Raw genomic sequence first — 13,844 nt, forward strand, 5'->3', positions numbered from 1 at the left:
AGCATTTTTAAAACACTCGAAACCAGTGCATACACAAGCTGCTTCCCGGGGCTTACTCTCAGGATCAGAAAGTTCTTTTTATCTAATTTTAATTCCTTTAACTTTAATTTAAGAATTCAGATCAGAACTGACCTGTGTTTGAATATTTTAGTGGTAGACCCAATGCATTCGGAGAGAGAACCTCCTGGGGGACTGACAGCAGGCCCAGGAGACCCCAGAGAGGTGGGCCAGTGGTTTTAGGGCCCTGCACAAGACCCACGTTTGTTCTGGGCATCACAGCCCCTTTCACCTTTGTAAGACAGAATGAAAACTTTACCTGTGGGGCATAGGCTGAAAGGGGGCGTTTCAACTGTGCAAGCTCCTTTAAAGTAGGAATTGTCTGGTTTTTGGTTTTGCTTTTGTTTTTAAGTCTCTGCACCTCAAAGCTCAGAACTGTACCTGACACATAGTAGGTATGCAATACATTTGATGGATGAATGAATGGATCAATAACTGAGTGAATGAGTGAATGAATGAATAATGTGGAGACAGTGGGCAGCTGCCTAATGATATAAGTCAGACATCTCCTTCCTCTCCCACCTAGACCCCAAACATCTCCTCTGGTGAGTCAAGTTCTACCATGAGATAATTTCTTTGCAGCAGTCTTCAGAGGGCCAATTTTCAAAAATGAACCTCCCATGGGAGGGCTACCTGTTTCATTTAATAGCTTTTGCAGATATGCTGAGGCTGGGTTTTCAGAGAAGAGTCTTCCTATAGTTTGCTACAGTCATTAACATTCTAGATCAACCAGCCTCATGAGCGAAGTTCTTTGTCCTTTAGAATATTCATAAATCGTGTCCCCATCAAGGATGTTTTCTCTAGGAGCAAGGACACTTGTCTTTAAAAACTCAAGGAATAGAGAATAGAGAGGCCAATGGAATCTTCCCACTGAAAGGTCTTTGGTGACATTGTTTGCCTGGCATGGATGAAATAATCTGAAATGAGAAAGAGTGTGACCCTCACAACTTAGAGACTTCTTTTGGAGCAGAACTGGGCAGGGCAAAGGGCCCGCCTGAACAGAAAGGTAGCTCAGTAAACTTGGGCTTGCTTCAGGTCATGTCTTTACAGAGAAATCTTTTCTTATTCAGCTCTTTAGTTGGCAACCCAGAGGAAGAAAGAGAGGGATCTAACACTTCTCACAACCTTCAGCTACCTTCCTAGGGCAACTGTCATTATCTCTCACCTGGCTTCCTGCAGTGACCTCCGAACTAGTCTCCCTTCTTCCACCTGTGGCGTCCTACTGTTCTGTATCTACAAATCACAAGTCAGATCAGGTCACTCATCTGCTCAAAACCTTCCAGTGGCTTTCCAGCTCTGAGTGAAATCTAAATCTGTAAGCTTCTATATGAACTGGCATTCCCTGACACCTTTCTCATTACATCTCCTGTTACTTCTCCCTTTGCTTACTCTACTCCAGCCACACTGATGTTCTAGCTGTTCCTTAAATGCACCAAGGACACTTCTGCCTCAGGGCCTTTGCCCTTACTGATCCCTCTGCCAGAACAGATGCATGCTGCTCCCACCTCCAGCCTCCCCATCACCCCACTGCCCTGGCCCCCAATCTAGCTACTTGCCTCACTCCCTCACTTCCTTCCTTCCGGTCTCTGCTCAAATGTCACCTTGGCCTCCCCTAACTGGCTCATCTAAAATAGTAACACATTCCCCCACAAAAACAAAACAAAACAAAACAAAACAAAGCCCTGCCCCCACTTAACCTCTAACCCTGCCTTATTTTTCTTCATAGCATATCTCACACATGGTATTCTATATATTTGTTTATATCCTTCCTAACTCAAATAAAAGCTTTATGTGAACAAGGATGGTTGTTTAGTTTCATTCACTGCTGCTGTCAAGTCCTTAGAACACTGCCTGGATCCTAATTCATTTTTTAAAAAGTGAATATTGAGTGAATCCTAAAGAACAACAATAGCATAATTCATTTTAATTTTTTTTTTTACAGTTCCATTACCATTCTTCCCTCTCTATTATTATTATTGTTGTTTTTATCACAGGGCTTTTCATTTCAAAGGAAAATCTAAACTCAGAATGACTAGGCAACTGTAAACCGGTTCAGAAATGTAATAAAACATGTAATGATTTTTTCATTTGCTCCACAGACAAGACTATGTAATAGCTGGGATCTGATTCTGCCTCTTGTTCCCGAATTTGCTGCTTTCTTTTAAGGAGGGTTAAATATCATAAGTGTGTGTGTGTATGAGAGAACATTTGGCATTTGTTTTTTCAGGTTTAGACACTGAACTTCGGGACAGGTTACGAGGATCTAAAGCATTAAATGCCAGGGTTCGAAACATTCAGGGACTGGAGAGACGGCTTTTCTTGGCTTTTAAAAAGTTATCTGGAACTCCATAATTTCATGTAAAACTCAACAGAACAATTTTCAGTTTAAGTTATTTCAGCTTACTTAAAAAAAATTGTCTAACTTCAACGACAATGCAACGAGTTCCTTTATATCATTATATTTATTAAGTATATATTTGAATGAATGACAACTGTCAAGCTACATGCCAAGAAGGAGGGAAGGCATTTCATGAACTGTACACATTCTGATGGTTACGCCTCTGAAATGACCCTTTACAACCTCAGTCATTTCTCAAAATTTACTGTGCAGAAGAATCACCTGGGGAATCTGGTTGAAAGTGTTGACTCCCAGGCCCCACCTGCAGAGATCCTGACTCATTACAATTGAGGAGAGTCCGACAGCTGCCTTATAAAGCCAGTACCCTGGGACTGTGTGACAAAGCCACCTGGGGAACACAGCTAGATCATAAACCACCTGCAGGCAAGAACCACACCCATTCTAAATCACAGACATCTGCACAGGGAGATGGCTCCTTAAAGGTTTGGGCATTGAGACAGTTCTCTCTCTTGGAATGTAATAAAGGAACCTCCCCAGAAAAGAGGACAGATAAGGAGAAGCAGACACCCAGAGATACTGCACTTGATAGAGACTGACTCGGAAGCACCCAACATTTCACGAGTTCTCCTTTTTTTATTATCAGCCTCAAAAGTTAATTCTTTTTAATCTTGTCAAAATAAGTTTTAGGATGATTGATTCATAAAGATACCTCCTTTTAAAATTGGAGACTCCCTCGGACTACCCAACCAATCGCAATGGCCCCTCTGGACCCATTACGGTTTCTTACTGCTCATTTCAGGTATTAGAACAGTGACTAGGAAGATGAGGGTGGTCCCTCCGTCAGAGAGGTTGAGTGGCTGATCTTACAGGATTGTGGGGAAACCCTGTAATGCCAGCTCATACACCCCCGGAACTGTTAGTGAAAAATCATTCTATTAACAGTTGTGATGGGGATGGTACAATGTTTATGTTGGCCTCCCCCACCCCCCGCCGCCCCATCATTAATCCTATTCTCCATTTTCACTGTTTTAAAAAATGCGCAAATCATGCGTGTACACTGTGAATGAAAAAGGGGCTCTGTGATATATCTGACAAGTTCAAGTGACTGAAAGTATTCTCACAGGGTGATCCGATCATAAATTTCTAATTGGGCAGGTCCTGGTTGGTAGTCACACCTCAGACCTATAACTTTTTAAGTAAAAGATTTATCTTGGCCTTAAGCAAGCCCTGTCCATTGTTCTTGCTCATCTAGGCTAACTCACTTTTGAAATGCGAGAGTAATTTTTTTCAGACCCCTTGGAGGCATAGCCATCCTCAAGGGAGCAGTAGTCATGTTAACTATCCTGTAATCCAATCACAGAGATTTTCCCTGACTTGCTTCTCCCACCTTCTGTAATCTTCCTTAAAATGCCTCCTTAATCCAAATACATAAAAGAAGCTGCAAAGCTGTCATTCTCAGGAGCATCTGAGATCTTGCTTCTTGGCATGCCATCAGTTGGGCTCAAATAGACACTCATAAAATTTCTCTACAGGTTTGGCCATTCTTACATCAACAATACTCATTGTTAAAAATGAACTGACCACACAGAAGTACACTACTCCAGGAGAAAAATCTCTTTCAATCTGTTTCCAATTCTAGTTTCACGCCCAAAGCAGCAGCCATGGTTTCTGGGTGGTTGCATATCTTTTCAGATCATTTTCTATGCATTAGAAAAGAATGTCCATTAGGGCCAGGAAGGGGAATAGATGTCCAATTTGCTACCCAGTGCCATTGCCGAACTATTTCAACTCCATTCTCTCCGAAAGACCTAAATGACTTTGGAAGGTTTTGAGAGGCCCCTGGCATCACTCCATGCACCCATCAACCAGCTGCCTTCTTGCTGCACTTTACTCATTGAGTATTTAATCTCCCAGTTTACCGTCTTCCTGTCCATCTGACTCCTGTCCTTGTTCTTGGTAATTTCGACACCCACATTAGGGGTCTCGTAGTACTCCAGTCTGTCAGTAACTTGTCCCCCACCCTCACCGCATTACCCACCGCCCTGCTCTCAGCTTTGACGTGGCCGCACTAGTCACTGCACCATGTCAATTTCAAACATTCTGACATCTCCCGTACAACCAGAAAGAGACCTCCTAGCTCAAAGCTTCTCCCAGGGGAGGGAAATGATTAGCTCACACACCCAGCACCCCAACTTCTCTGAGGTAGTTCCCCAGAAGACCGCTCTGTCTTCCCAGTGTTAGAGCTTCGATGGATCAAATCATGCTTTCCTTCACTCTGTTGCTTCTCTTATTTGAACATACTAAGCCCTTTCCCTCTTCCAGGTCTTCGGACTTATTTCCCCTCTGACGAAGAGGGTTTTCTTACAGTTCCCTGCTTAGCTGGATTATTCTCATCCTTCAGTGTCTCTTTAAAATGTCACATTTATAATTTCGATAGGCATTGCCAAATTGCCTTCCAAAACAGAGCTCTACCACCTTGTACCAATGACAGCATATGAGAATTCCTGCTTACCCACATCCAACACTGTAATTTATCAATCCTTTAAATTTACCAATTTGATGAACAAAAATCTGTCTCATCTGACGAGGTGAGTTCTAGCTCCAGTAATTGTGAGAGGGACAGGAGGTATAGCACGTGTGGCCTTTTTTCCTTTCCAGCATTTTCTAGATATGGACCTCCCTGTTCCTCATGGCAACAAAGGTTACCTAGAGCACAACTCAAAGAGTATTGAGTCCAGTTCCCAGAGAGTTTCCTGTGGAGAACCTACGTTTTTCTAGCCAGATTCTCACAGGTTTTCCCAAGGGACAAACTCCAGAGGCAGCCTCTGAGACATGGGGCCTAGTTTTTTGCTGCTCTTCAGTAATCTTGTTGACTACCCATCACTCACTCTTTTCCCTGGCTCTTGCTGTCTCTTTTCCTTGGGATTTTCCATGATTCTTCTGCAAAATTTCACTGTTAGGGGAGACCCTTTCTCTGTTTTTTGGGGGGACTGAGTCCTTCAGTTTCATGAGATTTTGCTGTTCATCTCAACTCAAAATTCCTCACTGATCATGTCACCTCTTGGTGGCATCCCACCCAGGTCCCAACACTGCAACAGGTTTATATGATGGTTATATTTCTTCCGCCACATCAGTGGGATTTAAGTAGGGAAAAGGTATAAACACAGATGTTTAGTCAGCCATCATGAACCAAGAAAGGTTGATGTTGACCTTTTAAAATTAGAAGATGTTAAAAATTTAAAGTTAGCCATTACTTAAAGTAGAATAGGGAACATTTTTTACTTAAAGTAGAATAGGGAACATTTAAAAGTGTAATTATGGAGAAGCCTAACCACAGTGAAGTTTTTTTAAGAAAAAAAAAAATTCCAGTCTATGGCCATGCCACCCTAAACAAGCCTGATCCCATCTGATCTTGGAAGCTAAGTAGGGTCAGGCCTGGTCAGTGCTTGGATGGGAGACCACCTGGGAAGACCAGGTGCCATAAGCATAAAAATAGGTGCTGTAGGCATAAAAAAAAAGAGATCGTAAGCTGACCAGGTCCTTGCAATCTGTGAGGTCAATCAAGCGTTGCCTCGCCTAAAAAAAAATAAATAAATAAATCCAGATTTAAGATTAAAATGAAATTACTCAGTGGGAATCCTTTTCCGTCCAATTTCCAGATGGATGCCCCACCTGAAACCTTATCTACATTTATTGTCCTCCGGGCCTCACCGTGGGTTCAAAAGTCCCTGGAAGTGCAGGCGCGGAGGATTCCAGGATTAAAAACTCCAGTCCATATTCAGCAAGGAATTCCTGAGTCGTGGTGTAGGGCAAGGAGGTAGGCACCTCTGCAGGGAGACTTCTACCAGATTTTTGGCTCCCTGAGAGGCAGGGGCTCAGGTTTATTTCTATATCCACAGAATCTACATAGTGCCTGGCATTGAGTAGGTATACAAAACACTCTCAGATTGGGCAACTGAATTTATGCCCAAATTGCAGATTTATGAGCAACATAAATGTTGTTTTAAGCCACTAAGGTTATGATTTTTTAATGCAGTAATAGATAACTAGAATAGATGTATTGAGATTCCATTAGCTTGATTACCCAGTAAGCAAATCTCACAGGGAAAAAGATAGGGACTGGGGAGAGATTCCTAGGCTTCGGGGGCAGGAATGTGGGGCTGGCCTGGGAGTCAGGAACTGATGGGCTGGACAGTCTGGATCTGCGACAGCCAAGGGGATGCATGAGGGTGCTGGGCACACTGGAAAGGCTGCCCAGAGGAGGAGGTAGCCAGTTTAGGCTCACTGGCCCTGGAAAGCAGCTATTCACTCACCTGGCAGAGACGTCCTGCCCTGTCCTTTCTATCAGAACAGCTGACATTTATTAAGGTTCTTTTTTTTTTTTTAATGCTCTAGCCACTCAATAGGTCTCTACATCCATGGTCTCTAATCCTTGTGACCACTCTAATAGTAGGCATTATTTTTTCTTTTTTACTCCAGTTACGGGGAAATTGAGGACACTCTGAGCAGCCTGCCAGAGGTCATAGAAGTTGGAATTTGCAAAACCAGTATTCAAACAACCCTGTTTAATAATAAAATCAACATTCATTGCTGGTCACTTTGGCAATAAAATTTATTATTAAAATTCTGTTTAATAATAAAGCCAACATTCATTGCCAATCACTTTACCCAACCCCTCAGCCTCGGTTTCCCATTTATAAAAAACAAATAGTAATAATTCTCACCTAGCACGGAGGATGAAACAAAACAAGACATGGTAGACCTATGACAGCCACTGGCCACATGTCCACTTGAAAGGTGGCTGGTCTGAGTGCAGACATGCTCTAAGTGTAAGATACATAGCAAGTCTCATAGACTTCATATGAAAAAGGATTGTAAATTATCTCCTTAACTTTTTATATTGATTACATGTTGATGATAATATTTGATTAAAATATATTCTTTAAATAAGTTTTACCTGTTTATTTTTACTTTTTAAAAATGTGGCTGATAGAAATTTTATTTCATATGTAGTTTACCTTCTATTTCTACTGGACAGCTCTGAGTATGTGAACATGGAGAGGTGGCCATTATCGCTGAGACAGCTCAGCTTAGCATGTCCCACCTTGGAACTCTAATATTCTACTGTTTCTTTTACTTCCTTGGGTCACGATCTCATTCTACACGATCTCATTTAATCCTCACAGTAGCCATTCTGCAATTTTATGCTTTTTAAAAAAACTTCTTTCCTACATTTATTGATATTCTTTCTCCTAGTCAGTCTTTCTGCAATGAGTGGTGAAAACATTCTATGAAAAGGGCTCACGAGCTTCTCTACAAGGGCATTAAGGAAAGGGAAGCTGAGAAGACGGCACTAGGCTAGAGAGGCAGGAAGCCGTCAAGAGCTGGAGCGGATGGTGCTTGGAGGGAGAGAAGAAAGAAAAGTGTCCAGTTGCTGGGACCTGGGACAAGGTAAGGGAGAGATGGACTCCTCCCAGGGTACCCACCAGAAGAGGGCTGGTCTTAGAACTGCCCAGGTGGTATGTGGGCCTCTGAGCACAGGGCAGCCTCCTGCCACACGCAGACCTGGTTCCTTCCTGTAAACCTAGGTGAGCCCCTGTGAAAATAGAAGCTACGTCCTGCTCACATCAGGCTCACAGAAGATTTCAGGTAATGATCTATGGGTTCAGGATGAGGGATAAAGTAAATTATAATATAAAATAGAGATTGTGAGTCTTCCCATCATCAATAATGTAACAGAAAACTCTGAACACCTACTTTGTAGAGTCTTACAGAATTGAGTTATTTTTTATTTTTAAATGTGATAATAGGGGACATTGCTTCTGTTTATATGTTCAAGATACTGATTCTATTCCCGATCACTAGGAGAACAAAGTGAACTTTTCTGGAATGAATTATGCTTTACAGAAAAGGATCACGTGCTTTCCTTGGGAAATCTGCAACCTCGCACTCAGTCTCAGAGGGACAAAGGATGATAACTTCATGTTGTCTGGCTACTTATTCCCCAGTGGTTCTGAAACATGGGTTTTCCTTTGAAAGACGCCTCATCCTTTCTAAAGGACAACATTCAGCCCTCTGTGGCACGGTTCAGCCCTGGCACCCTCCGCAAAGACATTTGCGTGTCCTTTGGGGCTTTGTGCCAGGCACGCAGGCTACACACACTTTCTGCCCATCTGCCACATGCAGGGCAAAGCCTCAGCTTCCACAGGGAAGCTGGGGCCAAGGCAACAGGGTCGCTGCTCAGAAACAAAAGTAGCCATTGCTCCTCTCCCAAGCAGCAGGCACACTGCCTAGGTGTGAACCTCAGGCCACCAAACGCTCTCTGGCTGCCCAACTCTGGGCATTTATATGCAAGAGAGCAAGGCTAGAAAGGCCAGTACCTGCAGCTTCATTTTGAGAGACAGAAAGATAATGTGAGGTGTGACAGGTATGTGAAATTGGGCTGATGAAGCACATCTCCTTTGTTGGGCCTTGAAGGTGGTGGTGAGTTTTGTGGGCTGAGCAGTGGGGCCTGTGTAACACTGTTTAAGAAAACTATCTCCTCCCACCCCCCACCATCACTTCTTTGATCCCTGTGAGCCCAAAGTTCAGGATCCCCAAGGAGGTTCCCAAATTGGGGAAGCAAGTTGTCTTAGAAGTTATGAGAGTTGGCTCTGGAGAGACCTCACGGTTCTAGTCTTGGCTCTGTTATTTACCACCCGTGCAGCATCTGGCAAGTGGCTCAATCTTTCTTTTGGCCGAGTGTCGCACAGAAGCCTACCCTAAGAGACGGAGTCAGGGCGGTTATCTGGGAGGTGTGGGGATAGGCCAGGGAAAGTGGAGGAAAGGCAGCTGTCTTAGTCCATTCTGCTGCTATAACAGAATACCACTTACTGGGTGACTTATAAACAATGGCAACTTATTTCCCACAGTTCTGGAGGCTGGGAGGTCCACAACCAAGTCACTTGTAGATTTGGCTTCTGTTGAAAGCCTGCTTCTGGTTCATAGATGGCTATCTTCTCACTGTGTCCTCACATGGCAGAAGGGGCAAGGGAACTCTCTGGAGTCTCTCTGTCTCTCATTTTCCCTCCTTCTCTTTTAAATCGAGATGTAATTGACATATAACATTGTCTTAGTTTTAGGTATACAACATAATGGTTTGATATATGTGTATATTGTGAAATGATCACCACAATAAGTTAACACCCATCACCACACATAGTAACACATTATTTTTTTCCTTGTGATGAGAACTTTTAAGGTCCATTCCCTTAGCAACTGTCAAATGTACAATACAGTATTATTAACTACAGTCACCATGCTGTTCATTACATCCCCATGACTTATTTATCTTACCATTAGAACTTTGTATCTAGGGTGCTTTTAATAAGGGCACTAATCCTATTCATGCAGACTCCACCCTCATGACCTAATCGCCTCCCAAAGGTCCCACCTCCAAAATCATCATATTGGGGATGAAGTTTCAACATATGAATTTGCGGAGTGACGCAGACATTCAGTCTGTGGCAGCAGCCAATAAGAGTGTATTATTATGCCAGCTCCCACAGCAGTCAGCTGGAGCTTCTACCTGCACGGATACTCCAGAACATGGTATAGAACGCACAGATCATCTTCCCTCCCAGCCAACAGGTGAGGGAGCTGGGGTATTTACACCCCATACATGTCAGGCACATGTGAAGGGCCTCCCAAGGGAAGTAGTTTATCTTTCTGGTACCTCTGACCTGTCGTGTTCATAGGCAAAGTCGATTTTTGCAACCCAAAGGCAGCTCTCACAAAGCTCCAGAGCTGGCCACTGGGAGCCAAGCTGGCGGGTACTTACATGGGAAGGGGATACGGGAGCAACGGCAGCATCTGCTGCACCCTCTAAGCCTCACGTTCTGTTTTGAAAAGTGAGAGTAATCATAACTTGTATTTTGTAGGAAGGATGAAATGAAATGTTAGGTTCTTTGCATAACGAGCAGCCTGTAGAAGTGCTCGTTAAATGTTGGCCATTTTTATTGGGGCCCCTCAGCTTAACAGCTTTCCTTAGGATTTTGTTTTCCATTCCATTTTTTTTTTTTTTTTAAATTTTATTCAGAGTTCCTGAGCCTTTGTGCCTCAGCGTGAACTTGCAGGTCTAAAGAGAGGGACTTGTGCCTTGTGTTTGTGTGTCCCCAAACTTTGAAGAAATCGCTGTCACCTCGTTGAGATGTAGCAAGTCAAAAACAGAGTAGTAACCAGCAAGCCATGGTTTCTGCCTGGTGTCTCTTCCACATGCCCAGTGATTGAGTTGAGGGAGGATGGTGGGAATAGCCCTTTTTTTAAACACTGGGAAATCAAAGGGTAGAAAAGACTTCATCACTGACTGGGCCTCAGAGAACCTGCAGGGAGCTTTGGCCAGGGGAAAGATGCAAGCAGGGTAGAGGCAGGTTTTACTTTTGCTATGGATATCGCTAGTTTCTTTGAAGCAGTTACAAAGCTTGGCTTAAATATCATATATATGTGTGTGTGTGTGTGTGTGTGTATATATGTATGTATATATATGTATATATATTTCACCATAGGAAAGTGAATACAACATGCCTTAAATGTTTCATATACACAATTATTTATATATAATTACTTCTGAATAAGAATTATGAGTAATGTCTCTTTTACTGTACTGTATCTGACCTTTTCTATGGTGAGCATGTATGACTTAAATAGTACAAAATGATAATTGTTTTTAAAACCACATCACAGCTGACAGATCTAGAAATGTAATCAGCCCTAGGAGAAGGCAGATTGAGAGCAAATAAGCGTTTATTTTTTTTAATTTAAAAAACAATGACCTAAAACATTCATTGACCACCATACTTCGGCTGCTAACTCATGTGTTTTGGTCAGGTACTTGGTGGCTGTGATATAGATATAGAGATATATGTCTTTAATTCTATATTATATTTTCACAACTTTTCTAGCACTCAAGTTTAGGAAAGTGACAGTATGATAAATACTTGGCAGTTGCACAAGACATATATTTTTGTCATTCTGCTTTTTTCTCCTCTGTTTGACCATTCACATTGGGGACAATAAGGGTTAATCATATAAGGGAAAACGAATAAGTGAAAACCAGCTGATTCGCAGTCACAGAACAGCAGTTTAACCTTGTCTCCAGTTTGGGTACCTACTTGTGATTATTCTCTTTTAAATCGTTTTATTTTAACAACTCAAAGAATCAGTCCATTAAAAATATAAAACTCAAACAAACAGCAAGTATTATTTTCAAAGCACAAAATATTGAAACAGACTTTATAAGAAAAATCTGTGCCTTAGCCTGTATATTATTATTTCAGTTCTTTGCTTGATCTAGTTAAATATTCTAGACTTGTTATTAGTTTCACTGTTTGAAAGAGTTTTAACAACTGGTTGGTTTTCATGCCCCAAATGGTTATATTCTGTCCTTGATTCTCATATAGCTCTCATGTTCAGCTTACAAAATTGATAAAAGAAGTAGCTAATATAATGGACGGACTCAGTACTCTAGAATTTGGGACTTTAAAACCTGTCATTCCAACAAAGCAATGAGTTCTGTGAAGGCAGGGACTATCATGAACTTTATGTATGTAAAGCTTTATATCCTTCCTGAACTAAGTAGGGATTGAATGAATGACAAATAAACAAAAACAGGCGGCACCAAAAAAATGATTTTACGAATTAGTTCAGTTTGACCTTAAAAACACCATACTCTATTACTAAATACAAAGAGAAGAAAGGTAGCTTTGCAGCAGAGAAACCTGGCAGACACCGCCTAAACCAAATGATTAAAGTGCACAGAATCAGTAATGAGACAAATTGATGCGATGCATCGAGAAGGACAGCATCACTTCTGGGGTATTTCTGCCAAAGATGCACGACCTGAATCTAATCACGAGGAAACAGTAGACAGACCCAAACTGAGAGACAGTCTATAAAACAGTCGGCCTACGCTCTTCAAAAATGGCAATGTCAGGAAAGACCAAAAGAAAGAAAAATAAAAACAATTATAAAGGCTGAGAGATGGTTCCAGATTAAAAGAGAGTAAAGAGACTTGACAAATAAATGCATTGTGTAATCCTAGATCCTTAACTGGGAGGAAAATTGCTGTAAATGACATCGGTGGGAAATTGGCAAAATTTGAATGTGGATTCTAGCTCAGATAATAGTATTGTATTCATGTTAAATTGGCTGAATTCAATAATTATACTGGAGTTATGTAAGATGTATTATGTATTTGTTTTTAGGGGAGACATGCTGAAATATTTGGTTGACATAAATGGTTCAGAAAAAGAAAAAATATATATATAGTCAAATAAGTCTAAGTTCAGTTTTTAAAAATTGGGGTACAATTCATAACATTAAATTAACCATTTAAAAGTGTATAATTCAGTGGCATTTAGTACAGTCACACTGTTGTACAACTACCACCTCTATCTAGTTCTAAAACATTTTCATCATCCCCGCAAAGTCCCATATCAATTAAGCAACCAGTTCCCATTCCCATTCTGCCCTGAGAACCTGGCAACCACCAATTCACTTTATATATGGACTTACCTATTCTGGATATTTCACGTAAATGAAATCTTTTGTGTTGGCTTCTTTTACTTACCATAGTGTTTTTGATGTTCATTCACATTGAAACACATATTAGGACTTCATTTCTTTTTATGGCTGAATAATATTCCACTGTATGTATATACTACATTTTATCCCTTTATCCATCGATGGATATTTGGGTTGTTTCCACCTTTTGGCTATTGTGAATAGTACTGCTATGTGTTCTAGTACCTGTTTTCAGTCCTTTGGGGGTATATTCCTAGGAGCGGCATTGCTATGTCATATGGTAAATTTATGTTTAATTTTTTAAGAAATGGCCAAATCATTTTTCAAAGTGGATGTGTCATTGTACTATTTGTACTAGTCTTACAACTCTTCTCAAAATTTGAAATTATTTCAAGGTAAAAAGTTTTAAAAAGTTAGTGTGGGTAGCCAGGCAGAAGGGAAAGGAAACCTAAGTTCTCAAAAGCGGGGAAGTGATGACAGAGCTTCATTCAGTGGGGCAGATGTGCCTTTGGGCTGAGATGGTTAGAGTGATAGTCAGGGGCAGCTTCAGGGGAGATTCCAGGGTGGAAATTTCTGTAAGGGCTGACATGGTTCGAAAGTGCTACCCAAGCACTTCCACAACCAGGCATGTGGAGACAACCTCGCTGCACCCAGACTTTCTTTTTCCTTTGGGTGTGTACTTAGCAGCGCTGTGGGGGCACAATCTCTTGGTTGACTGAATGCATGAGTGAGCATGAGCTGGGAACATGGCTTTTATAAATGGGCATCCATGGGAAACTGCAATTTCCCATATAGAAATCTGCCTGAATGCATATGTTGCTGGGACCCTCATATGTAAAAAGAGGATGATGTTCACCTCGCATGATAG

The 13,844-nt window shown here is 41.6% G+C and overlaps 1 pseudogene; it reads left to right on the forward strand.

Moving 5' to 3' along the window:
• The first annotated feature begins 5,784 nt into the window (after window positions 1-5,784).
• LOC120581719 (uncharacterized) lies at window positions 5,785-5,903 on the forward strand (annotated as a pseudogene).
• The last annotated feature ends 7,941 nt before the right edge of the window (window positions 5,904-13,844 follow it).

This window comes from Pteropus medius, unplaced genomic scaffold (genome assembly GCF_902729225.1).
Source record: "Pteropus medius unplaced genomic scaffold, Ma_sr-lr_union100, whole genome shotgun sequence".
In the NCBI taxonomy this organism is placed as follows: Eukaryota; Metazoa; Chordata; class Mammalia; order Chiroptera; family Pteropodidae; genus Pteropus; species Pteropus medius.